Source organism: Plectropomus leopardus, chromosome 21 (assembly GCF_026936395.1).
Source record: "Plectropomus leopardus strain MGB_pleo_1.0 chromosome 21, ASM2693639v1, whole genome shotgun sequence".
NCBI lineage: Eukaryota > Metazoa > Chordata > Actinopteri > Perciformes > Serranidae > Plectropomus > Plectropomus leopardus.
The window spans coordinates 27,441,713-27,469,367 of NC_142196.1; the positions used below are offsets into that span (position 1 = coordinate 27,441,713).

Sequence of the window (27,655 nt, forward strand, 5' to 3'; positions counted from 1 at the left end):
GCTTTTACCTCTGCTCTGCTGCTGGTGTCATATTATACTGGACTGGACAGAGCAGTGTGGAGGTCTCACACACACACACACACACACACACACACACACACACACACACACACACACACACACACACACACACAGAGCTGGTTGTTGGGTGAAGGGACATCTGAAGGTCATTCTGACTTTGAACAGCGACATAAAAGTAAAGTATGTGGAGCCATAATTTGACATGACAGCAGTTAAAAGCACAAACAGCGACCCCTACAGGCCACAGTGATCTTCACAACCCACAATACATATATTTTTTTGAGAAACACAAAACATCCTCCTCTGAAAAGCATTAATATGTTGAGTAAAGGTCACAGCTGCTCTGCCATTATTTGTCTTGTGTACAGAGTTCATAATTTGGCACTAAAGCAAAGGTCACTGAAAGACCACCACAGACAGAAGTCCTCTGCAGAGCACTGATGTGTTAACAGGGTGTCCCGCAGAGATGGCGGCCCAGTGCGCCTCAAACAAACACCTCTGCTAACAGCATGAAAATGGAAACACTTTATGAAGTAAACATTAACTACTGCGTGTGGCAGTAGCTTTGTTAGAATTTCACATTTTTAGAACTACTGATTTCAGTGAGTTGAGGCCATTCAATCAGAATGTGGCGTCCCACAGGGCAGCGTTCTGGGTCCCCTCATGTTTCTTTTATATGTGAATAACTTAAGTCTACCTGTGGCTAGAGTTGGGTTGATTTCCGGTTTTGCCCGTCTGGCCCAGTGTACAAACTTAAACCAGTTTTATGCTAATCGACTGAACTGGCATTTTTCGTGTCATATTCTGGCAATTTTAAATCAAAGCGCTCAATTTAAGTAAACTTGCACTGGTAATATGAAATCATATAATGGAGCAATTAGTGTTTCAGCAAGAGCAGCACTAGACTTTGATCGGGGCCCAAAAAATCAGGCACAACCGTATATGAATACGTAGTTTCTGTCCAAGTCCAAGTCCAACCCAGGGCCCAAGCTCAACTAAAAAACTGAATTGTACTGTAAAAATAGGCCTATAGAATTTTAGGATATTTCTAAGACTTGAGTAAATTTCTAAGATTTTAGCATATTTCTGGAATTGTTGGGTGTTTGAAGGATTTTCGGACATTTTATGGATTTAGAAATGCAACAGGGAAACCATCTTTGAAACAACTCTGGCATGCAGAGTGCAGTAAAACGCAGTTCACGACTGTCATTAACTCTCGTGAGTCACCTTAACATTAATGTCATTAGTTGATAACGGATTCATTCATTTTACTAAAATCAGGAGGACGTGTGTTTATCGTGAATTTATGCACAACACTGGATGCTGTTCTCGTGAAAGTTTGCTTCAGTTTAGGCACAAACTCAACTTTTGGGTCACTTTGCTGGATTGGTTTGGTTTCACTTTGCAGTTTTGCAAAATAACATTAACGTTTCATTTGAATTTTTTGATTAAAATGTTCAAAGATACTTAAAACAAACATGAATCAGTTGTAATTAGATGTCAGATTAAATGTCCACACTGAAGATTCGTACGGTTTTTGTCTCTGCTGAGCTCCAGGTCTCTGCAGTTTATCACAAACACTATAAATATGTGTATTATGTGTGTATTTAGTGAACATGTGTGTCCGTGTGCGTAGGCGTCCATATGTGCGTGTGTGGTGGTGTTTGGTGCCATGGGAACAGACATATGGTGATGATCACACGCTGCGAAGAAGTCACTCCCAAAGAGATGAAAGAGGAGATGAAACGGAGACGAAATATTTTATTTTTTATGTTTCAGATTTTATTTAGTGTCTTTTAACTCAGTTCTCGGCGAACTGCGCAGCGGGATCACGTACATCACTGCAGGTCGAACTATATATTGTCTGGAAGTGTCACATGACCTTTTCTCATTGTGTAAGATGAAGGGCCTCTTCACCTTTACCAGACCGTCAGACGTCCATCATGTCCACAGAGAGGCTGTCACTGCGCGTGACAGCTGCACTAGGTTTCAACTGATGTTGGAGATTTTCATATTTATGTTTTTAACTGCGATAGTCTTTGATTGGAGGTGCTGCATCGTTTACGTCTGAAGCTGAAACGAGTCAACAGTGAAAGCAAAGATAGCAGAAACTGCAGCCATCTCGACCTCCGGCTGCTTGTTTCTGATTCATGTAAACATGAACTGAACATCTTTGAGTTTTGAACTAATTTTCGGACACAATGAGACATTTCAAGACGTAACTTTGGGCGCTGGGAGCCTGTGGCAGGTATTTTAACCCTTTGAGACCTGGAGCGACTTCACTTTGCTTGTTCTACTTTTAGAAACCTTTCAAAAGTATTTAACTCTAAAAACCTGAGCAATTTGGTGTGATTTCTATTTTTAAAATTGCATAAAAAATAGTAGATTTAGAAAATAATTACAATAAGATGGTGAAAAATATCTAGAGAAAAGGTTTAGCATCACACACTGGACCTTCAACGAATAATTGTCAGAAATGTTGCTGGTAATTTGGAGGAAAAAGAGAAATGGTGGAGAAAACTGTTGATCTCTAAACGTTTCTCTAGAGAACAAAAAGGAGGAACGCAGCTGTATTAATGGAACCATCTAAGCGATATAATTAAATGATACTCACTAAAGAACGCTAAAAAATAAAAAAAAGATCAGTTTTGTTTGGGTATTGTAGCCCGATCAGCTCTGTGAGTTACACTTTTAAAATGTTGATGTGTGTGTTTTTTTTTATTTTCGACTGATGTGATGCAAAACTTCATAAAAGCTCTTTTTTCCAAAAGGTCATAGGTGACAGCGACCTGCCGGTGACCCTGACGGCAGCAGATCTGAGCGCGGCGCTGCCGATAGAAAACAGGGTTGAAGGAAATCAGAGAGACTTTTGAAGAGGAAAAGGATCACATGGAATTTTTTAAACACAGAGCGGTGAGGACGAGCAAATAAAAAGATTAGATCAGATCAAACTTTAATGAGTCCGGTGGGGGCGTCTCTGCCGTTCGGTTGTTTATCGGTGAAACGCTCCACACGTCTCCGCTCATATCTGCTCTCCGCCGCCTGATGACAGAGCTGGGACCGCAGCGAGCACGAAGCTGCCGGGTTTATTCATTTTCACACTTTTTAACCTCGGAAACCTTCACCGAGTCATGACTCGACGCCAAAACACGAGACGACCTCAGAGCGCAGTCTGGTACGCTCAGTACTCAGGTCCAGTTCGAACTTTCATATAATACGGAGGACCGGTAATCAAATGATAGCAATTTATTAAATGTGTCGTGCTTGAAAATTCAGTGAAAACAGAATAAAATAAGAATTATTTCAATCTTATAGAACATTTTATAATCTTCAGAAAAGCTCTGCATGTTCCAACCTGCTTAACCCATTAATGTCATTTTCCCTCACAGCATTTAAAGTAGGAGGTGACCGAAGAACATATCAATATGAATGTTTAAAATCGGTCAAAAAATGAGGCTACAGCACAAGTTTTTTTTAATGAACTTTTTTTAGTTAGTCACAAAGAGTTTGTTATATTTTGATTTTTCATTAAAAAACATCCAAAACAAAAAGGTTAGAATTTCACATCCTAATAACCTTTCATACACACAGTCCAGACTTTTAGAAAATAGAAAAATTAAGACTTTTCTTGCTCCTGCGTTGACATTTACATTTTACATGTGATCAAAACTTGATATTTAATATGTGAATCGATAAAACTGTTTCTTACTGTTAATCAAACATTGACTTTTGCCCTCCATGTTTATGCAATTATGACGTCAAGTCGTACGTCAGCGTTAGTATACTCTGTAGTATACTCTGCAGTTAATAGATGCAGAAACTAAAATGTGTAACTACTGCATGTAAATGAGAGCTACTACGAACAAAATAACCACATATTTAAGTTTTTACTGTCAATTTGTGAAACCGTTTTATTACTTTCTGTCATTTCTGCTGCCCTGAAACGTCACAACTCATCAAAATTTCCCAATTTTCCACTCGTAATTCCAACTTTGGGGGGCCATTCATGTGCTCATAACTCGTAAATAAGTCAATCTGATATTTCTGCGAAGCATGTGAAGACAGCATTAGTAAATGGGAAAAAGTGTGTAAGTACGCTGTTTGGCCACGATGGCGCACTTTCAGGCCCATCCTCACGACTCTACCCGAGGTTTATGTCCCTGTAATGATCCTACAGATCTGGTTTTTGTTCATGTTATATCACTACATGTCATCTGAACCATGAGTCACATCGACGCTGAGCCGATGAGCTCTGATCGAGGCGTCAGGTATGAAAATACGACAGCTTCGTGTGCAGCAGATTCAGTGTAAGCGGCTCTGGAGGAAGCGAAACATGATTCATCATGTGTGAAAGTTGCTGAGAAAATCCCTTGTTTTGTTGCCAAGAAGTTGTTCTGACTAACCGGCGTGGCAGCAGCCAACAGTGAAGCTGTGATGTGACTTCTGACGCTGCCAGCCGGCTAAAGGTGGCAACAGAGACGCCGCCAAGGACGAGCTGCAGCCCGCCATCCAAAAAAACCCAAAAAAACCCTCCACCAAACCACCCACCGCATGCCACAAAGATGGAGGGATAAACTCGCGTCAGAGTGAAACAAAGCTCCTCGCCACAGTTACTGTGTGGATGTGACAGAAAACGCCAGGCTGCAGGAAATACGACGCCTCAGACGAGCACAGCGGTCGCCAAGGTTACAGTGCCGCATGACGCGCACACACGCAGGTGAACAAGATGGAAGAGATGAAGCTCCGGCGTGAACTTCAACAGCAGACGGGCGACGTGCCGCACAAAGACATACAGCCTACACGAGCGAGCGGGCACGCACGCACACACGCGCACACACACACACACACACACACACACACACACACACACACACTCTTTTTGTGCAGAGGGATTCATTCAGCCTCTAAAAAGTGACACTTTGATAGAAAGAGGTGATAAATCACAAACTGCAGAGAGAAACAGGCCTATAGAGATACTGTACATATACACACTGTAGTCTCTGTGTGTGTGTGTGTGTGTGTGTGTGTGTGTGTGTGTGTGTGTGTGTGTGTAAAAGCAGAAAAACAGGACTTGTATTATTTCTGGGTGTCATTCTGGGCTTTTGACTCTGAATTTGTCATTTTGACTATTTTCCACCTGATGAGGTCATTTTGACCATATTTGGCATATGGAGGAAATACATGCTATTTCCACTAGGTGACCTGTCACAGTCAATGTAGCTGCTGATCACTGACATATCCCAGACTGTCAGCAGCTACACTCACACACTGACATATCCCAGACTGTCAGCAGCTACACTCACACACTGACATATCCCAGACTGTCAGCAGCTACACTCACACACTGACATATCCCAGACTGTTAGCAGCTACACTCACACACTGACATATCCCAGACTGTCAGCAGCTACACTCACACACTGACATATCCCAGACTGTCAGCAGCTACACTCACACACTGACATATCCCAGACTGTCAGCAGCTACACTCACACACTGACATATCCCAGACTGTCAGCAGCTACACTCACACACTGACATATCCCAGACTGGCATCATGACAAAAATCTGGCATTTCTGATTAGGACTACTAAAGAGGGTAAAAACTAACAGTAACGTATAATATTTGTGTGTGTGAGCGATATTAAAGCGGTGCCCTAAAGGGTTAAAGGGTGTCAGAAGTAAATTCATTTGTGGGATCACGCTCCTAAATTTCATAAACACACAGAATCATGCAGGAAATAAGAAGACTATTTACACACACACACACACACACACACACATACATGTATTTATTACTTTGTGTGGACCACGTAGTTTGAGTTCTTTGTGAGGACCACCACTTCCACTGTAGCTAGAATGATGCAAAAAACAGACCTACCACTGGATGGGAGTAGGGAGTTAGAATGTCACTTCAGATTGCAGAAAACTCAAAGTAAAAAAAATCTTTTTTTTCCATAGCTGTGAGGACCGGCCCCTGTTGCTAGGTAGATTTGACAACATATGCTTTTTTTGATTGGCTACTCTAAAAGAAACTTTAAAAGCAAATAGTAGACACTGTATTGCTAGCATTTTGCAGACTCAACTCAGCAATATACAGTGCTGTTAAATTGAGCTTTTGGTGTTTATTTCTTTAGTTTAAAATCAGTATTAAATTATATTTATATATACATATATATATATATATATATATATATACAGTTATTATTATTATTATAATATAATATAATATTATAATATAATATAATATGAACATTTCAATATAACAGACCTTTATCAAAATAATAAATTGTTCAATGAAGTTTCCAATTACTCAAGTAAGCATGTTTTAATATAGGTGACATCTGGAATGCAATTTCCGTTACTTTTTATTATTGATTAATCTAGTAATTAATCAGTATTTTTTTTTTAATTGATTTGGTTTTGTCTATTAAGTACGAAGGAGAGTTAGGGCCACATTAAGGAAAATTTTTTAATTATTCTGATTAAAGTCATTATTTACGAGATTAAACTCTTTCTTAACGAGAAAAACGTCATTAACGAGAAAAAACTCATTAACGAGAAAAACTCATTAATGAGAAAAAAGTCAATTAATAATGAGTTTAATCTCGTAAATAATGACTTTTTTCTCATTAATAATGACTTTTTTCTCGTTAATGAGTTTAATCTCGTAAATAATGACTTTTTTCTCATTAATAATAAGTTTTTTCTCGTTAATGAGTTTAATCTAAGTAAATAATGACTTTTTCTCATTAATAATGACTTTTTCTCGTTAATAATGAGTTTTTTCTCGTAACTAATGACTTTAATCTATTAAATAATTAAATTTTTTCCCTTAATGTGGCCCTAATCCTCCGTCGTAATTAAGGTTGGAAAATAGTGAAAATGCACTTTGTAATTTCCCACAGCCCAGTGTAATATCTTCAATGTCCTGTTTTGTCTTACCAAGAGTCCAAAACCAACTTCATGACTTCACGACTTCATTAAAGATTTAACTCGAGATGATAGCAGAATTGCTTTATTTTAGTGGAGGGCAGAGATTTTGGTCCACATTACCACAACCACAATGAATAGAAAGCTGGATAAAGGACTCCCTTGAAAGTTATCTTAAGCAGATTCAGCAACTGTTAAGCGCATCAGCTCCAGCTTATTATGAAAAAAAAAATACTGAAAAGCTGGGCAAAGGACCTCCTTTAACAATTTTAAACAGTATCTTAATACAAATCCAGTAGCTGTTTATCTGTCAGTCCCAGTTTATCCTGAAAAAACTACTGGACAGCTGAGTAAAGGACTTCCTTGAACACTTTTAAACAGTATCATAATACAGATCCAGCTACTATTAACTCTGTCAGATCCAGTCTCCATTCTAAAAAAAATAGTACTGGGAATAATACTGGGAATAACAATACACTGAACAGTTTTTAAACAGTAGGTTGATACAGCTCCAGCTGCTTAATAACATGAAAATAAACTATACCCGTTTTCCTTTTCGGGTTGTGATGGAATTGTAGACTTGGTTCTTAACATCTCTCCAGTCGCGATGGCACAATGTATCGGTTCTGCATTAAGAGCCTTGAGACAAAGTTCATTACCAGGAACTCTATTCAGAGTGATGTACTGTCCTGGCTGTTGCAATACTGCTGCCTTTTCTTCAGACCTCCACTCGCATTTCCTTTTGGAGAGAAATGGTGGATCATACACTGAAACACAAATTAGACAAGGTACTAGCATCCTCACTGCTGAAAATCATGCAGTCCTGCATATGGGACTGATGGCTTTATTTTTCTACTCTGAATTTATACTCATGGAGATTATGAAGACACACTGCCACAGAACTGCTGAGAAACTACTGAAATATTTTTGTGACAGTATTATTATCATTATTAAAATGAATTATGCCGTTTTTATACCTGCAGTACCTTGGGAAGGACAGAAGATAAACTATGTAGTCATTCTTTCTGGTTAATACTTGGCAACTGTCTTTCATGTGAGCAGTATTGGAGCAAAACATCTATCAGTTCAGGGAGGGACAGAAGAAGAGTTTACCTCTTTTCTCAGTCCTTTTCAGCTTGTGATGGTCCTGGAGTTGAAGTTTTTTGAGTCAGAGCGTCTGGTTCTTCTGCAAGAAAGGGACAGGAAGCATGAACTGCAGCTCATCCTACTGGCAGATACTACTACTAGATACACTTGTACAAAACAGAGAAATGGCTACACAACTATTTTGTTATTTTGTGACATTCAGAGACAACAATCATTAAATAAAAAAATAAAAAATAAAAAATCTGCACATTAATTAATGAGTTGCAGCCAAACTAACTTCATACCATCTGAGTCTTGAGCCTCACTTCCACTGATTTGTGACTCTTGCCCAGCTCCGACTTTTGAAGATGAAGGCACTGTTTAGATAGAACACACAGACACATTACAAAAAATTAACAAAACACCACATACTTTTAAATATGAATTAAACTGGAATACTTTCATACTCACTCTCTAAGCCTAAATCAATCTCATCAAGAGATTTACCTTTGTAGACCTCAGTTCCAAGATCTATGGCCATGAGCACCTTGCTAATCTTTGCAAGCTGAAGTGTGTTCTCTGTCAGCTGGTAATATTCATGATGAACACGAATATCATGTCCCGTGAATTTAGCACGTTGGTCTAACTCATTTTCTTTGATTTCTTGATTTTCTTCTTCTATCAAACTCATTGTAGCCACATGTTTCCTCAGGTGGGTTGATGTGAGTGTTCAGGCCTCCTTGCATCACATACAGCTGCATATTTCCTCAGACAGTCTGAACCTCGGAGATGGGATGCTGAATTCTGTCTTGCTAAAGACATTCGTGTTACTGTCCAAACTGTCATTGTCCTCACTCCTTTGCTCAATGAGAAAATCAAGGGATTTGGTCATCTCTCTGGTTAGAAGCCCAGGCACTTTGTTACTTCTCATCCCTCTGATCACCAACCTGGTAAACTCATGACTCAAATCTTGCTCCAGTTTTGAGAAGCCCTCCATGATATCTTCATTAGGGTCCTCTGTGGCTCTGTTCATGTAGGTTGACAGAGGCATTTTCCTGCCTCACCTTGGCATCTTCGGTTGAAAAGAATGATCTGAGAAAGATGGCACTCACTGAGAGTCCTGTATGCTCTAACATTAGGCCCTTCCAAAAGTTCCTGTTTTGCCGCCTCCTCTGCGGCCTTCAGGACTTTATTAAGCTTCATCACATCTTCTGTGAGAAGGATCATTTCTTTTTTGTTCCACCTGTCCTCTTCCAGGTTAGTCCATGCACAGCCTGACACAAAGAGGCCCCACTCTGCAGAAAACAAGCCAGAAGCTCCCTTACTCTGGCTGCAGCAGCTTCATCTTCAGCCTTTACATGTTGTGCAATCACAATGTCACTCCACTGCCTTCAGTGAGTGTCCTAACACTAAAGCAAGAGATGGTGTGTTGTATCTGTACTTAGATTTGGTGAATCCAGAAGCTTTTATTGCTGCCCCAACAGCTAACTGAAAATTAGGTGGCACCAAGACATCTTGTAACAGCTTCACTTTGCCATCAATGGACTTGGCAGCGAGTACAAATCTTCCCAACTCTCTCATCCTTTGGCTGACATAACCATCTTTTGATGGGTCACTCCGTGTTTCTCTAGGGAGCCTATCACCAAATTCACAAATGAGTGGATCATTTTTAATCTCCCGAGACACCTCATCAATCATCATTGTATTAACAATGTTTGAGCATCTTTGTGATAACTGTCCTTTGTATGGAACAAGAGATGAAGCAGAAGCCTGAACTCTTCGCTTTTCTTGGACGGAACTTCTAGCTTACCCATTTTTTTGAGACATAGTTTCTCATGTCGCCATAGTTCAGTTTTTATAAAGAAATCAAAACATATGTTGCATGGCAAGTATTCCGCTGGATCTGTATGTTCTGATGGCTGTCTGTATGTTGCTATCTCACCATGTCCCTTTTGCAATACTTCAATGTTATGATAGTAATTACCTTTCCTGCAGAGTCCCTCTAACATCTGGCGATGTTTTTTGGAGGTTATGGAAAGCATATTGTTGGGCCACTTCTCTTTCATCACTGTGTTTCCGCTTTAGATGCACCATTTTACTCTGTGGTTTTTTGCAGTATACACAGTAATGTCTTTTGTTCCACTTGCATTTTTCTCCCGTGATGCAAAATTTCACAGTGATTTGTGGCCCCTCCTCCTCCTCTTCTATCTCCTCCTCCTCATTATCAGCTGTATGCGTCTTTGTCATTGTCATCTGCTTTGCTGATTTTTCATCTGATTCTGATTCTTGTGTTGTAGTTGTATCAGCTCTTCTGAGTTTACTCCGTTTTTTTCTCGAGAGGCAACTTTGTGTTAACCTTGTGGCAACTGGAATCTTCTGAAGAATCCATTGGCACGTAGTCACTTTCCAGATCATTGCTGGATTCAGATAGAGAACCATCTGTGACACAGTCCCTCTGAAAGAAATAGATCAAAAATTTAACTAAAGCTAATCTAACTTTTGAAATTTGAATGAAATTCTAATAAAAAACTGCTGAAAGGCTGATGAAACAGCAGCATAATCTACCAAAACATCCAATATCTATTATACATAAAATAAATTACACTTTCTCAATGCTAAACCAGTGGGCAAAGATATCCTAAATGTATAATTTTACGGCTAATTCCCTTTAGAACTGGGATTTGTGCAATAGTAAATGTGCTGGCGAAACACATATGCTATTTAAGCCTTTCAGTACCAAGTCGAAAATGTTTTTTTAATCAACTTCCATGTATCAAGTCTTTTTCTGAATATCAGGGACTGACTGAAAAACATGTGATTAGATTACTAAAATATAACCACTAAATAACAGGCAAGTATTCAGTCAACTCTGTACAGCCTCATTTCCCTATAGGGGAGAATGGGACACAACCACAAATAATGCTGACATGGTGCTTTGATCACTATAACAACATGCAATGAGAGGTTGTAACTCCGGTTGGATAATATGTTAAAATAATATGGAATGGTGTATGTCTGTGCAAGCAGCGAGTTCACTATGTTTTTATTCTAATAAATAAAACAAAACAAAAACAGAAAAATACAACTACACACCTTGTAAATTCAAGTGTCTCTGTTTCTCTGAACTAACACTGCATTGACTGTCTTATTATCTCATCATAAAACAAACTTTATTCAAAGGCATTGGTTAGTTTGTCCCACTGATCAGCAACTGTGGTTAAATGTAAACTGACCCTAAATTTGCCAAGATAGATCCAATCAGTCAGTATTAAACAAAGACAAAACAAAACTGCTTTTTATTTAGACCATTAAAATACAGAAATATATATAAAAAAAGAAACATCCCAGGGCAAAGCATCACAAAGCCCAATTGACGCTTTGAATACTCGCTATTCATCTTTGTGGGAGCTCCTGAGCCCAAAAATAGGCATTCCAGACAGCCCTAAAGACAAGTTCACTGGTCAGACAGCAGTATTCACTTGCCACTTGCAAAGGACAAGTGCCCATGTTGCACCCCGGACAAACTGACGCAAAGCAAATTTTGTGAATGAATACTAAATGAAAGACTACATGGATAGGTGTGTGCAGTAAATATAGTGAATACTTTTATCCAGTTCCAGCAGATTATTCTGCTATTCCTGCCCACAACAAAATGAGAAACAAGTCAAAATGAATACATACCTGCTCCTCTTGTTCCTCCTCCTTTTGTCTCTTCATTATCTGTCATGTAAAATTATAAAAAAAAAAAATATGCAAATTTTACAGACCATCAACCAAACACATACAACTATAGCATAGATACATTCAATGTCCACTTTATCGGGTCTTTATGAAGTTTACAACGTTTTGGTGACTGTGTGAAACATGTAAATTCAATGACATTGAAGTCACGGTTAAAGGTGGTGTTGCACTGGACTGCATTATACTAAACAGGATTTGCCTTACTATTATAAGGCTTGGGTGCAGCACCCAAACCATTTTTAAAAAATGATGCTGTCATCAAAGTAGAATACATGCAGGGGCATTTAAACATAGCACTAAAGATTGAAACAGGCTTTAAATTTTTTCTTCATTACAATCAGTAATTACAAGGAAGAATAAGACAATAAGTAGCTTGTGATCCTCTGATTATGTAGATTAAGGTGACAGTAATTACATGTAGATAGATATAAATACTTATAACAGGGGAGAAACATATTACTGTTGAAATTTAAGTCAGGGGAGATAAGGTGGTTGCTGATATGTATTCAGACATGTCAGCATGGTTTCTCTTGATAATGCACACCTTAAATCACATGCTATGTACCCATTAGTTTGCAGTAACATGAAAAAGGAAAAACCCTGTCAAATATGGTCTACATTTAGTTGCTCTAATTCCATCCAAACCTCAGAGTTACCAGGAAAATAGCAAAGACTCAGACAAAACACTGTCCTTTAAATCTGGTCTTGTTAACTATATTGGTGTTATGGTGTTCTGTACAACCAGCTCACACTGTTCCACACACCAACATTAAATGATTCAGAAAATATTAACAACCAAGAATAAAGTAGAGCTATGCATCCTTATAGAAAAACATGATGCTCAGGTTTATTGGCATACTAAAATCTCTGTGGACTGACAATGATTGTCCTTTTTTTAAGCATCCAAATGTTGGTGCCAGACACATTTAAAACTTCAAAAAATTATTTACCTGCCTTACATATCAGAAATACTCACAATTCTGTTAAATAGCACTGTTTCAACAATAAATGTGCCTTCTCTGTGTGTGATGTAGAGTTTCATTCTCCTTATTTTGTGTTTTGTTCCAAAAAAAGTCACTTAAAATACAAGAAAAAATTATGTTTACACATTTAAGACGTATTACTTAACATTGCTGTAAATCTGAGACCGACATAATTACACAGTTACTGAGTTTTACTCCCTTACAAACTAAGCTAGCTTGCACTCCGTCCATTGCGTTAAAGTTCGCTAACGTTAGCAGCAGCTAAGCTAACAGCTTCACTCGGGCTGGAAAATGCAACGGACAGATAGTAAACACTTACAATATAGTTTGACAAAATATGAAATATGTCTTACCTTGATTAGTTGTAAGTTTTTGTCGTGTTCTCTTCGGTTTTTCTCCGTTATTTCCTCTTCATATCGCTGTGCGCAGCGGTCGTGGTGCTGTCTGAGCCTCCGCAGCCTCTCTACCTGTCTCTGCAGAGGCATGTTTCTGGCGATGCATTCACTTCCACAGGAAGAATCAGAACTTTGACACTTCATGTCGTAGTGAAGATTTACAAAACTTGTAAATGCTACTCATGAAATTCAAAACTCTTCAGTAACACAGAGAGACTTTCTGTTTAACTCTTGGTCATGAAATACTTGATTACCCAACATCAGAAACTTGAACAGTCCTCCATTTTAGTATACACAAACAAAGTCAATAAGGTGTAACGCTGCTATTTCCATTTCCATTGAATGCAGCTTTGGCTGCGAGTGCTTGATCGCTCCCCTTCCCTCCCCTTGACCTGCCTGTGAACTTTTGAACAGGGCACAGGACACAGCAATATGGCATGAATTCAGTTAGAGCAATTTAACTTACAGCGCTACACTATTTTAATTGTTGAACACAGTAATGAATCAATCATTATAAAAATCACACTGCATTGTTCTACATCATTACAGTTTATTTGATGCAAACACATTTGTAAAACACTAAAGCTTAATTTCTAATTAAGGATTTTAATTTAACCACTGTAGTATTATTACTTGCACTGATAAATGTGATTCTTGCTTTATTTTCAACATTCTAGCCTTTAATCAGTGTGTTATTTTAACTTGAGTCTAAGTTGAGAAGTGGAGACTATAGTTTGGTCCTCTGCTGCCTTCAGCTCAGCCTCAATTAATGGCCCATCAAGGGGAGGGGTGCTCCACCCCCCTTGCACCTAGACTGCTGCTGCTGCCTGTTAACTTGCTCTTCCTTCAGAAGATAATACTTCTGCTTCAGATCAACTTAACCCCTAGAATACATTTACATGAAGCGTCATGTATATTGAATTATTAATGATTAAAATATTATTGTTGTAATAACCTGGCAAGACAAAATCATGTCATATGAGCATTCAGAATGGTTTGGTTTGGTTTTGGTTTATTTATTGAGCACAATTAAACACTGTGCAAGGAGGGAACGAAGTGCAGATGGACTTGTGCAAAGTTCCTCTCCTATCCACAATACCAAGCAAAAGAAAAGCAAACAGACAACTGCACATAGATAAAGATAAATTTCTTGAGTAAAACTTGGTATAGCTTTCATATCATGAATTTGAAGGTTCCAGTGTAGTGTAATTTACCTTAGGGCTAATGTGATGTGCTAAAAAAAATAACAAGATTGAATGCTAGAAATTAATTATTGAGAGCTATAATGTGTTGAGTTGACACTGATGATATAAGAGCACAGTGATTTGTGTTGTGTTGTGTTTAAGCAAATATGAGAACAGTTATCCAGAGTGTCTTCTTTTAACCTCACTATACCATATTTAACCTTTGTGTAATCCTAAGTGCACTTGTATTAAATCTCATTGTTTTTGTTTTTGTTTTAAAAGGCTGCAGGAATGAACAGAGAAATAACAGTGTAAAACTGCCCAGAAATTATTTTTAAAAAATAAGCAACAGGACCAGTCTGAATCTACTGGAGTCAAGATAAGAGAGTAGCATAATGTGCCTATGGACTGGGATTTTCCCCCCAAATTGCACATTAGGCCTTATGTAATGAAATAATGAATTTGACCAATGAAACTATAATGGTGTAATCTTGGACCAATGTAAATGTATAGAAGGATGGACAATAGGCGTGGAAAAGTGCCTTATAAAAGTTAGAGCCTGAGCTGATGGAGCTCAGAGCTGTTCTGGTGTCTGAATTGTACACTTTGAGTTGCTCTCACTTTGTTGCGGGCATTTAAGTTTCTGCCGCCTTGGACTCTGCCTCCTGGTGATTTTTTAAGTAGTCATTTTTCTGACTTTTGAAGCTTTATCTTGGACTCCATTGAGAAGCATTCTGACCAAATGGACACAGCAAAAACTGCTTGACATTTGGCCCAGTGGCCTGACACTCCAGTTTAAAGACACAACACCAGAATATACAATGTAAAGGAATGCATAAGTAAACTTAGTTCTTGGGACCTGCCCTGAACCAGTGGAAAAGAAATAGAAAACAAAGAGAAGTATTGAAGCTCTGTACACCTTTCACTCTACAGATGTGGCCATGATGGATAACAGCATAGGATAACTGCACCAGTAATACAGCCAGATACATACAAAAATGGATTATGGAAGGCAGGGAGCCCTCAAAAACAGGCAAGAGGTCATGCACACAGATAGGTTGGTCAAAAAGCTGACTAGAAGGCTGGGGAGTCTGAAGGAAGGAAGTCAGTGGGCAGAAGACTGATTGTGATGGGCAAACGGGGGAATAATAGGGTCTGAAATTACCAGAGATTAAGATGGCATCGTGACTGACTGGACCATGAGAAAAGGAGTAAGAAGCAGATAAATTACTCAGGAATATTGATGAATGATTATGAAATGCACTCTAGTGAAGCAGCCTTGAAATAAATGCCACCTTTGAGAAAAATCATTGTTTCCTGATACTGTGAGACAAGTTTTATTTAACTTTGTTTTCTTTATCTATATACAGTTGAAAGTGGTGTTGAATTTCATTACATTTTACAGATGTGTGTACTGTGAGCACAGTAATACATTAATAATTATAATCCACTGATAAATGATAAAATCACACTGCATTGTTCTACATCATTTAAATTTATTTTGATGCTTATACATTTGTATCTCACTTAAGTTTAATTTTTAATGAAGGTTTTTTACTTTAACCATTGCAGATTATTTATATTGATAAATGTGATTCTTGCTTTATTTTCAACATTCTAGCCTTTAATCAGTGTGTTATTTTAACTTGAGTCTAAGTTGAGAAGTGGAGAATATAGTTTGGTCCTCTGCTGCCTTCAGCTCAGCCTCAATTAATGGCCCATCAAGGGAGGGGTGCTCCACCCCCTTGCACCTAGACTGCTGCTGCTGCCTGTTAACTTGCTCTTTCTTTGCCTTTCAGAGAATACTTCTGCTGCTGCTTCAGATCAGCTTTATCCCTAGAATACATTGACATATAGATTAATGTATGTCAAGTTGTTAATGACTGACATCTTACTGTTGTACTAACCTGGCAAGACAAAACCAGCTCAAAAGAACATTTATTAATATCTGTCCCCATCAAATATGCTTCCATGCTCCAAAAACATAATGGCCCAAGTTGTCCTGGCTCAGTGTAATGCAATACAGTAACAGCAGTTTCATATGGTAACAACCCTAAATAAAAAAGTGTGTGTAAAAGTGCACATCCGTTCTTATGACATCACAGATACCAAGATAAACTTAAAGGGAAGTTCTGGGATTTTTCAACCTGGGTTCTATGTTTATGAATTTGGGTGTGTAAGTGAATAGTACTCACAAAAACTGAAAGTCAGTGTAGTTACACTCACATTACATGCCCCTATTTGTTTGAGCAGTACATGGACAAAGAGCTCCTAAAGAGAGGAATGGACGAGAGGAGGGAGGCAACTGGCAGAGGAGGATGAACTAGCTGCTGAAAAGATGCAACGCTCCAGAAACTGGTGGTATTCCTGTGATCATTTCCCCCCTCTGATCAACAGGGTTGTGCTGGAGACATTCTTTCATGTGCCCAAAATAACGTAGAAGAGGCAGCTAAACCTGTGGGGACCGAATGGACAGCTATCTGTCAAGCACTTTTAATAGACGTAACGTAAAGTAAGAGTGTTGCGGTTGCCCTATATGATTACATTGTAGCCGCTGCCACAGAGTTGCGGCTGCCCCCGAGCCGATCTACTGGACCAATTCTAAAAGTTTGTATCAGTACTGTTCACATACACATCCAAATTTATAAACATAGAGCCCAGGTTGAAATATTTTCAAAGTATCAGTTTAGCCAGCAGTAACACAGATATTGCATTATTACTTTTTAGTGCTGGTTGGTCGTGTGAAGTTGAAAAAAGTAGTAAGATATTTATAAAGATAAGATAAAGATATTTTGAAAATATTCAAAGTAATACTAATAATACACTGTATGGAATGCCTCTTTGAGAAAGCTGTCAGCAGGTTGTTTTATCATGTGACATTTGTAGTTTTCCTTAACACTACCTTACAAGTTTGCTCACCTTGGGTATAGACATAATAATCAAATATTAATTTTATTGGTTAAATATTCAGTTCTTATTTAAATTAAAATCCCTTTATAATAAAATATACTCTAATACAATAGCCTTGAAATAAATACCATCTTTGCGAAAGGTTATTGTGTCCTGATACTGTGTGAGACAAGTTTGATTTAGTATTGTAGTATTAAGTATTTAGTATAAAAAAAAAAAATTTTAAAAAAAATATATATATATATATACTACAATATGTAGTAGTAGTATTTGTAGTGCTTGCAGTAGTAAGTAGTAACAGAGAAAGCATAAGTATCTCCAATGGTAGTACTAATAATTTTGTTTTGATTTTTTTTGCTTTCTTTCTTTCTTCTTTATCATTCAAATTTCATATTTCAGTGTACTTTATAATAAAATGAAATAGTTAGATCAGTCAAAATGCTTTATTTGCAGTTTTTCCAATTTAAATGTACTGCCTGCCTAGGGTTTTCATTTTCTTCTACACAGCCCCACAGTCATGTTCTCACATGACCCAAGATGGCCAATCACAAAATTTCCCATCCTTAGCCAATCAGAAAATTGGATTGCTTCTTCACCCTCTAAATCAAAATTTGACTGCACTACATGAGTGTGTCCACTAGGGGAGCCCAAGCGTACTGGCGAACACACACTTTTCTGAGTTTACTGAGTCAATGAGGACATTCTCTGAAACTTATACAGATCATTCATTAGGACCAAAGGGGCTCATCCAAGCATTTTCTTTGTGAGGACCAGCCAAAATGTCCTCACAAGGAAAAATGTCCTCACAGCAAAGGTTGTTTGTCAAGGGTTGGTCCACACAAGTATAGAGATACAAACGCACACACACACACACACACACACACACACACACACACTCTGAGCACGACTGAGTGTGATCAGAATGATGAGTTTATAAGGAGAACAGGTGGCATTTCTCTCTCTCTGTCTCTCTCTCTGTCTCTGGTGTCTCTCTGTGTCTCTGTCTCTCTCTGTGTCTCTCTCTGTGTCTCTCTCTGTGTCTCTCTCTGTGTCTCTCTGTCTCTGTCTCTCTCTGTCTCTGTCTCTCTCTGTGTCTCTCTCTGTGTCTCTGTCTCTCTCTCTGTCTCTCTCTCTGTCTCTCTGTGTCTCTCTCTGTGTCTCTCTCTGTGTCTCTGTGTCTCTCTCTGTGTCTCTGTCTCTCTCTGTGTCTCTCTGTGTCTCTGTGTCTCTCTCTGTGTCTCTGTGTCTCTCTCTGTGTCTCTCTCTGTGTCTCTGTGTCTGTCTCTGTGTCTCTGTCTCTCTCTCTGTGTCTCTCTCTGTGTCTCTCTCTGTGTCTCTGTGTCTCTCTCTGTGTCTCTCTCTGTGTCTCTGTGTCTCTCTCTGTGTCTCTGTGTCTGTCTCTGTGTCTCTCTGTCTCTGTCTCTCTCTGTCTCTGTCTCTCTCTGTCTCTCTCTCTGTGTCTCTCTCTGTGTCTCTCTCTGTGTCTCTGTGTCTCTCTCTGTGTCTCTGTGTCTCTGTGTCTCTCTCTGTGTCTCTGTGTCTCTGTCTCTCTGTGTCTCTGTCTCTCTCTCTGTGTCTCTCTCTGTGTCTCTGTCTCTCTCTCTGTGTCTCTCTCTGTGTCTCTGTCTCTCTCTCCCTCTGTCTCTGCAGGAGTGTCAGTGTCGCTCGCCCCCTCCCATCAGAGGGAGTCCCTCTCTGGCACCGTCCCCACTTCCTGTGGCTCTCGCCTCTCTTTCCTGTTCACGACACGGCGTGCTCGCCAACACGGACAGTTACACAACTTCCGCCCGCCCCCCCCCCCCATGGTTGTAATGAATGGGCGGCTGTAAACAGTGAGGGTGTCGGCCTGTAAAAATAGACTGGCTCTGACACTTCTCTCAGTCCTGGAAACTCAGGATGTCACACATTAAATGTCTCTTTTTTGAAGCATTTTAAAGTAAGAACAAGCAGCAAAATAAAGCCTCGTTAGTCATTTCATTTTCAACTGTTACACAATCTACTAAATTAACCCTTTGAAACCTTGAAGAACGTGGCCTGATTTCTTTAAAAAAACATATGAGGAAGAAAGTCAGCAGTTAAAGAAGAAATGACCACATAATTAGCAAGAAATTAGTAAAAAAAAAAAGGACAAAAATTACCTGAAAGTTTGTGACAAAAAAAAAACCACACAAAATTTTTTTAAAACAAAATAAAATAAATAAAAATCCCAACAAAGGAAAGTTAAAAAAAAAAAAAACGATCTGGAGAAAGTGCTAAAAGAATTTTAAGAATTTAAAGTTTACATAAAGATTTGTGACTAAAATAAAAAAACAACAACAAAGAAACCCATGGAAAAAAAATCCCCAAAAAAGTAAAAAAAAGAAATGAAAATAAAAACACAGACATGATCTTAAATGCTTGAAAATTCTAATAATTTTGTAACATTTTTTTAAAATGTCATTATTATAATTATTAATATTATATCAATATTGGTTTTTTTTTTTAAATGACAACGAGCATCAAATATAAATAATTGTTTCTGTGATTTCTGGACATTTCTAGGATTTTAGGACATTTTTAGAATTTTAAGAGATTTTCTAGTATTTTAGGACATCAGTGTCTCAGCTGTGTCCTCTGTCGGGGGTGTGGGGGATCCTCCTCTGGCTCTTTTTTTGATTAACAAGCTCTATTCTGATGCTGTTTTATGTCTCTGACACCTTATGGAGACGAAAAAGACAAAAACTATTCACAGAGTCACTTTATTTTTACTGTCAATTAGAAAATAGTTCGGGGGCCACCAGGGACCCTATCAGGGGCCAGATTTGGCCCTGCAAGCCATAAGTTGGGCAGCACCAAAATGTTGGTATTTGTTGGTTGAAAACTGGTTTTGAGCGGTATGGATTATCTTTCTGCAGCACGGTGATTTTCATGGAGCTGAAGTGAAAGCTGCCCGAAGGAACGACATTGATCTGATCGCTGATGGATGATCGATCGAATTTAAACTACAAACACGACAGTTTTTTCTCGTTCTGACTGCGGACACGTCGACGTCTGCGGGAAAGTTTTTCATCAACAGTGTGACCCAAAATCATCCTGTCACTCTGAGCGTACACGCTCGCATAGAGCCGGACAGCTGCAGTATCTGTGCATGAGCGCGTGCGTGTGTGTGTGTGCGTGTGTGTGTGTGTGTGTGTGTGTGTGTGTGTGTGAGGCCTGCAGGGCTGCAGCAGGATTTATGGGAGTTGTAGTCTGAGCTGATTGGCTGATACTGCGGCGTTTATTTAAAACAGCGCGTCCTGGAACGACCTCACATCCATCTCCTCTCCCTGCACCTCCTCATGTTCTGCCACCTCCTCCTCCTCCTCCTCCTCCTCAACCTGCTGCTCCTCCTGCCTCTGTTAAAAGGCCATAAACTCAGCGTCCTCCCCTCCCTAAATCTGCCTCGCTGCTCCTCATTTCTCCACAAATCCTCTGCTCTCTTTTCTCTCTTCCTCTTCTTCTCCATCTACTACATCTTTCCTTTTCTCACTCCTTTATTACCTCAATATTTCACTCCTCTTCCCTCCAACTTCTACATTTACTCAACTACTGTATTCTATACAAAAGTACAATTTTGAGGTATTATAGTATTTTCTGTCTCTTTATGCTTCTACTTTACGTCTTCTTTGTACTTTTTACTGCGCTGCTTTTGACGTCTTTTCTTGACTTTTCCAGTCGAGCTGCAACCATTAATCGATTGTTTTCGTTTGGACTTCAACTAAAAATTAAAGATTAGATGAAATTCTCAGAACTGACGACCCCTCAGATTCACCTGGCGGCCCTTTGGAGGGGCCCAGACCCCCCGTTTGGACCCACTTAACCAGTGATGTCATTGGTTACCCAGAAATCAACCAGAAACTTCTGAGCGTATTTTGGACCTTTAACACGTGTCCGCCTGCAGGTTTGTTTGGCTGCTTTTCAGTTAACTGCGCCGTGAGCCAACCAGGTCTGCTGGATTTTAGCAGGTGGCGCCGCTCATTTGGCCACCGGTAACGCCGTCCAAACCAATATCGTCACCATGGAAACATTGTGCCCGTCCCCCAGTCCCTCCCAGCTCACCTCATAGTGAGTGAGAGGATATATTTGAAACTGCAAACCCACTTTAGCATCGATAACTAAAGCTGACCAGTGGAGACTAAAGAGGAGGAGGAGCAGGAGGAGGTGGAGGAGGAGATGGAGGAGGTGGAGGAGCAGGAGGAGGTGGAGGAGGAGATGGAGGAGGTGGAGGAGCAGGAGGAGGTGGAGGAGGAGGAGTGTCTGACATGATGAAGAAGGAGGGGGATTTTATGGTCGGAGGAGAAAAGTGCCGAGGCTGCAGCTCTCTGCCACCCAGCAGCTCCACTCATACAGCCAATTTGTTTCCCTTCACTGTGTGTCACTCACACACACACACACACACACACACACACACACACACACACACACACACACACACACACACACACACGCACACGCACACGCACACACACACGCACGAAAGCAGATGTCCAGAGAAAGACAAATCTCTACAAACCCACACACACTGCTGCTACAGACTTCTACACACACACACACACAACTGCTTGTCCATAGACAAACAATTGTTGAACATGTGCATGTGCACATGCACACACACACACACACACACACACACACACACACACACACACACACACACACACACACACACACACACACACTCTGCTTACTCCACACTTCTCAGCAGCCACACAACTTTTTTCTTCCATCCACATCAGACGAGTTAAACGGGGGAAGACCGAACTCTGAAGGGAGAATCCACCGCAGCGTTACAGCGATCAATCAGCCATCTATGAGCAATCAATCAGCAATCAATCAGCAATGGATCAGCCATCAATCAGCCATCAATCAGCGATTAATCAGCCATCAATCAGCGATCAATCAGCCATCTATCAGCCATCAATCAGCCATCAATCAGCCATCTATGAGCAATCAATCAGCAATGGATCAGCCATCAATCAGCCATCAATCAGCCATCAATCAGCCATCTATTAGCCATCAACCAGCGATCAATCAGCCATCTATCAGCCATCAATCAGCCATCTATCAGCAATCAATCAGCCATCTATCAGCCATCAATCAGCCATCTATCAGCAATCAATCAGCGATGGATCACACACAGATGTAGCGTGTCCGGGGGTCAGCACTGTGCATCGTTGCAGACTCGTGGTTAATCTGTGGTTTTTGCACGCCGCAGTAACAAAACGGTCAAAATGCATCTACAGCAGATGCAACAGATTTTTGGACATTTTTACTAAAAGGACAAAAACGATTCAGGGTCCATCACTTTATTTTTACTGTCAATAAGAAAATGGTTGGGGGCCATAAGGGGCCCGGTCAGGGGCCCGGTCAGGGGCCCGGTCAGAGGCCCGGTCAGGGGCCAGATCTGGTCAAACTAAAGTTAGTGTTCGAGCTCGAGTGGGGACTCGCGCTCAGGTTTTTCTTTAACACTGAGAAGCTAATTGAACTCGTCGTTGGAGAAACTGTTCAGAGGAAACTTCCGGTCTGATTTATCCGCCCTCCTCGTTTTCCCGCTTTATTATCAGTCCGCTCTGCCATCATGTGAAGCGAGTCCGCTTGAGAGGTTTTGTCGCTCGGCAGCAGCTCAGAGCCACTTTATGAATACGAGGAGGCCGGCCGGCGTATCGATCGCTCGGAGCCGGCGTCCCGAGGGACGGCGAAGGCCGATCTGAATCAATCATCCTCTGCAGTGACCACGCGGCAGCAGCTCAAAGCTCGCTTTTTCTCCCCCGATCTGTCAGACTCGGCGCAGCAGCAGCAGCAGGAGGAGGTAATGTGTCTACGTGGCAAAATGTAAAGTTAACTTTTGTTGTTGTCGTGCGGGTCATAAACTCTGAAAACAGCCGTTTTTTAACGTCAAGTCAAAGATCAGCGGGAGCGCTTCAGGTTTCCTGAACAAGACGTCTGCAACAATAATTAGGACAGCTGAGATGCTGCACTGGCTCATGTCAGGAAATTAAAAATATCGCCTCTAATTAAAACATCTCACATCTTTCTCTGACAGCAGCTTTCTTCTGCTGCATTCAGACATCTTTCAAAACCTTTTAACCCTTTGAAACCTTGAATGTTGGTTTGATTTTTTCTGTAAAAGACATTAGGGAACCACAGTGACCAACTTGGCAAGAAATGTCCCACAAGTTGTTACAAGAAAAGGGTTTTTTTTTGAAAGAGAGGATTAGAAAACAGAAAACAATATTGTTACAGAACAATTATTTTTTAAATTTATTTTATATGTTATTTTTTATACAAAATAATATTTATATCACTTTTTTTGTCATTTTCTTCTTTTTTTTTGTTCGTTTTTTTTTTTTTTTTTACATTTCTTTGTATTTCTTATTTTCAGGTCATTTTTCTGTGATTTTTTTTCTTGTTAATTTTGGGCCATGTCTTAATTTTCCGTGTTTCCTTTTTACCATGTTTTTGAAAGAAATCTAACCAATTTGCTCGTATTTCCAAGGGTTAAGGACTTCTATAGACATAGCAGCAATGACTGAAAATGTTTGAGGACTAAATTTAAATGAAATTAAAAAATAAAATGACAAAACAAACTGAAAATCTGAATTAAAAGCACTGTTTTTTTGCTCTGCGTAAATGTCTCATTGGCCAGTGTTGAGAAATACTGCACCAAAGTACAGTTTTGAGGTATTTTATTTTTTCTTCTTTTTTTAAACTTAAACACTGCAAAAGGAGCCGTTTTACACAAATAAAATAGTACTTTATTTTTGATCCTTTATGTGCATATTGCTGTTTATACTCCAGTTCCTGGATCACAAAAAAGTATATATAATGTATATAAATTCAGCCAATCCCCGTTAATTCTGCACAGCCTTGAAATTTTGTCCAATCCCTGCAACTTTACTTCAGATTAACAATTTAAAACGGTTTAAACCTCCTTTAAGTGTTTAAACATTGAGATCAGTTATTGCATGAAGTGTTTTTCTGTGATTTTTCAGTGATGTCGTCTCATACTGAACACCTGCGCTGTAAAGCTGTGAAACCCCGCACAGCTCCTGCAGGAGAAAACAGCCTCTTTATGAAGAGTAATCAGTTTCTGCTCCGCCAAAAGCAAACACACGGCTCGCTCTGCAGATTCTGTTTGTTAGAAAAAGGATTTTAAATCTGATTGGGATTGAAAAGCTGTTTGTCATATCGATGTTTCCATCCGCAAAATGTTAAAGTATTCAGGAGGTGAAGCTCTGTTCAGAGAGTTTTTAGAGGTTTGCTCTCACACAAAGAGCCAAGTTATGACTTTTATTTTATTCTCTGATTCTTTCAGTTTCAGGTGAAAAAAATAAAGTGAGTTTCACTTCAGCTCCAACTTTTAACACTTTAAAAACAGACCTCCCGTCGACAGGAGGGTGTGTTTGCATGATACAGGTAAAAATCGATCGAAATTAAGAACTTCTTTTTAAAAATCTGATGAAAAAACGTCACATTTAAAAATACAAAAATTAATGACATAATTTTAATACTTATTATGGTTTATGAATTATTATGGTTTGCTGACATACGAAACCTTTTAGGTCAGGTTGTGTAGATTTTAGGGATACGGAGCATTTGAAGTCAATCCACGAAATTGTATTAAAATGAGCAAAAATACCAATTTAGGATCTGGAAGACTTTTGCAGAGTTCAAAGGGTTAAAGAAACACTGCTGCAGAGAGACGACGTGTACACCTGTTCAACACCACCGTGTGTGTGTGTGTGTGTGTGTGTGTGTGTGTGTGTGTGTGTGTGTGTGTGTGTGTGTGTGTGTGTGAGAGAGAGAAACACACAGAAAGAGGGGGCGGTGTGTAGGAGTGAAAATTCTGGCTTCAGCACAGCAAACATATGCTCAAGAGACGTTGGAGAGAGTGCAAATTGGAAATTGAAAATATGCAGCAAACACACACACACACACACATGCACGCACGCACAGACAGAGAGTCTATTTTTTGGCTAAGTTTTGCAGCTTTGCAATTCATATTTTGAGTGTTTGGGGATTTGAAAAGAAGCCGTTTAGCTGTCACCCACACGCAGCGGGCTCCTCGGGGCCCACTGTTTGATAATTATAACAATACTGACACATTTCAGCTCTTTCACAACATCTGCTGCGGCTGAAAATACACAAAGTGCTGGCATGAAAATGATTTGTGACATTATGTATGCAACGATCGAGGGAGCGATGGAGACAGCGAGGGCTCCGGAGGTCTTTTAACTGTTCAGGTTTCACACATGAATAAAGTTTGATTTATTGTTCCGGGTTAATCAGCCATGTTCTCATGAGTTCACAGCAGATTCCTGCAGTTCATTTTGTTTAAATCTGCAGTGTTACAAGGTTCATTTATTTTTCATTCACACGTGCAGCTGCTTCACACATTTATCTTGTTTTCAAATGATTTGCCTTCATCTTGTGTTTGTTTCTGCAGTTCATGATACATTTCCTGCAGCTGAAAGACACAGAAAACCTGCAGGACAGAGCCGTATTTCGAGCTGGGCCCCAGAGGAGAAACACTTCTAACACTTGGCTTACAAGACGTGTTACAGAGAAGTCTGATGAATATTTCAGATGCAGTTATTCCGGCTGACTGCAGCACTCACACTGAGTGACAGACCATTTAATCTGCAACAAAAACAGTCCCTCAGCAGGTCAGAGGGTTCCTTAATGAGCCGCTGAGCTCGTGGAGTTTATAGGGGCTCCTCAAGGAACCTGACTGGGTCCCCAGGAGGTTTTAACCCTTGCTTGGTGCATTTTACACACTTTTCATTCTTCATTTTTTGCTTATTTTTGCTGTGTTCGGGCATGTGTCCTAAATGTAGTCCAGATTGTGTATTTGAGTGTAATCAGTGAGTTTGCAGCTCAGCTCCTACAATAAGTCTAAAATACACTGTGGAAACTAAATAGTTACATTCAGACCGTTAAGATGTTCCATTGAAACCCATTCAAACTGACATTTTTGATCCCACAGCCATCAGAGCAGAAAAACATGAGTGCGATATGAGTGTGTGTCATATTAAAGGGTTTATCCCACAGAGTAAAAAGACAGCTTTACCCTTTAATCAAATGAAAACGCTCCATCTTTTCAGCCATTTTTGGTGAAATTTCATCAGATTTCTCCGTAATGGCTTTGGTTTTCATTTCTGTAACATTTGCGCACTTAACGAGAACTACAAATGTTCATTTCTTACCCTGAGATAAAATTTTCTTGAGCTAAAATGATTTGTTGACTGATAAAAATTTAATCTGCAAAACATTTTCTTATGAATCAATGCAGTAATTATGTTTGTAAGCAAACATGTCAGAAATGCACTGGCTCCAGCTTCCAAATGTCAAAATTTCCAGGTTTTATGACAGTAAAATTAAAGAGCGTTAGCGTTTTTGGTTGTGTTTTGGACAAAGCAAAAGACACTTTCATTATTTTCTACTTCGTAGGCTAAAATTGTCACGCAATAATACAAGTGAAATTAAAGTATTTATTGTTCCATAGTTTTTATTTTAACATTTCCTAAACTTTTACAGGAATTTCTGAACCACTGCGAAACACTGGATATTTTATCCTCATATCACCATGTTGCACTCTGACCGTCTGATAAAGACTGCTTAAAATCACACTTTAAGACTGAAAAAAGTTTAGATAAAATTGAAGAATGTGCAACATGAGCAAGTTTCACTCTTCACCACGAAGCACCAAATGAAATCAAAAGCTTATTTCATTTCTGGCACCTTTAAAATTTGAAAAAAAAAGACTGTAGATAAAATATTGGAGCGCTCGGGTTCTCTAGAAGTTTCCTCAGGAGCAGGCGGGTTTTTGGAAAGCTGGCTTACGGAGTTATCCTTTCTAACTCTTAATAAAGACTTTTCATGCACACTGAGTTTTCCTCGCTGGAAACTGCTGTCAGCGGAGAAAGAGAGATGAAAGAGACGTCGGAGGGAAACGGGGGCGAGGCCGGCGGCTCGCAGGTGTGTGTCGGAGGAGAGTTGTGTTGAACAGTAATTGGCAGCAGAGTGAGGATGAAAGGCTGAGCGGCTGACCTGTAGGTCTGCGCTGACAGACGCGCTCGCACATCCTCGACATCTACGTACGATCTCACACCTTCTTCGCGTCTCTCTGTCCAATCCTCACGTGTTCTTCTCAGACTGCAGCTGATTTTTCAACAAAAAAGGTGAAGCAAAGCTGGACTTTCTGTTGTAATCCTCATCTCTCAACTCTGTCTTTATCCTGTGTTGCCAAAGCTTAAAGATATGGTAAGAGAACAGTTTAATGGAAGAAATTTCCAAGTTCAACAAGAAGATAGACATGGAGGTTTGACAAAGTCAGCACAGGACTTGTTTCTCTGAGAGGTGGGGTGAGGTAATTACTTTCTTA

At 39.6% G+C, this 27,655-nt stretch overlaps 1 protein-coding gene across 3 annotated transcripts in view; it reads right to left on the reverse strand.

The window, feature by feature from the left end:
- The window catches only part of fars2 (phenylalanyl-tRNA synthetase 2, mitochondrial), a 136,356-nt gene that overhangs the window by 93,413 nt on the left and 15,288 nt on the right, over window positions 1-27,655 (reverse strand). The gene's annotated exons all lie outside the window — the stretch shown is intronic.